The sequence below is a fragment of the Trachymyrmex cornetzi genome, unplaced genomic scaffold (assembly GCF_001594075.2).
Source record: "Trachymyrmex cornetzi isolate Tcor2-1 unplaced genomic scaffold, Tcor1.1 scaffold492, whole genome shotgun sequence".
NCBI lineage: Eukaryota > Metazoa > Arthropoda > Insecta > Hymenoptera > Formicidae > Trachymyrmex > Trachymyrmex cornetzi.
In genome coordinates, this window is record NW_017299751.1 from 294,477 (window position 1) to 294,911 (window position 435).

A 435-nucleotide genomic window follows, 5' to 3' on the forward strand; every position below is an offset into this window, starting at 1 on the left:
AACTTTATAATAGTTTCAAATACGAATTTTTTCTGTATGCTTCTCTCCATATTTCTAGGTTACTTGTTTCTTTTCGCTGACGTCGCTATATGCTGACAGGACTGAAAATATCGTTCCAAAATGAAAGCTGCGTTTGCATAAAAAGCATGCTTATGAAATTGGAACACTATTGGTAGCATGCACTTATGACGACATGCTCGCAGCGCTGACAAACAATTTTGGAACACAGCCTAGATGTAGATGGCGGCAGCCCTTAGGCCCGTCTGCAATACACGTAGTAAGCTTGGTTTAAGAAGTAAGGGCTCTCACACATGAAATGCATAACAGAGCATAAGCATAACATAAAGGCCCGTCTACAATACACGGAGTAAGAAGTAAGAGTAAAAAATTGACCAATCACAGTCGAATGTGAGAAGAATAATCGACTGTGATTGG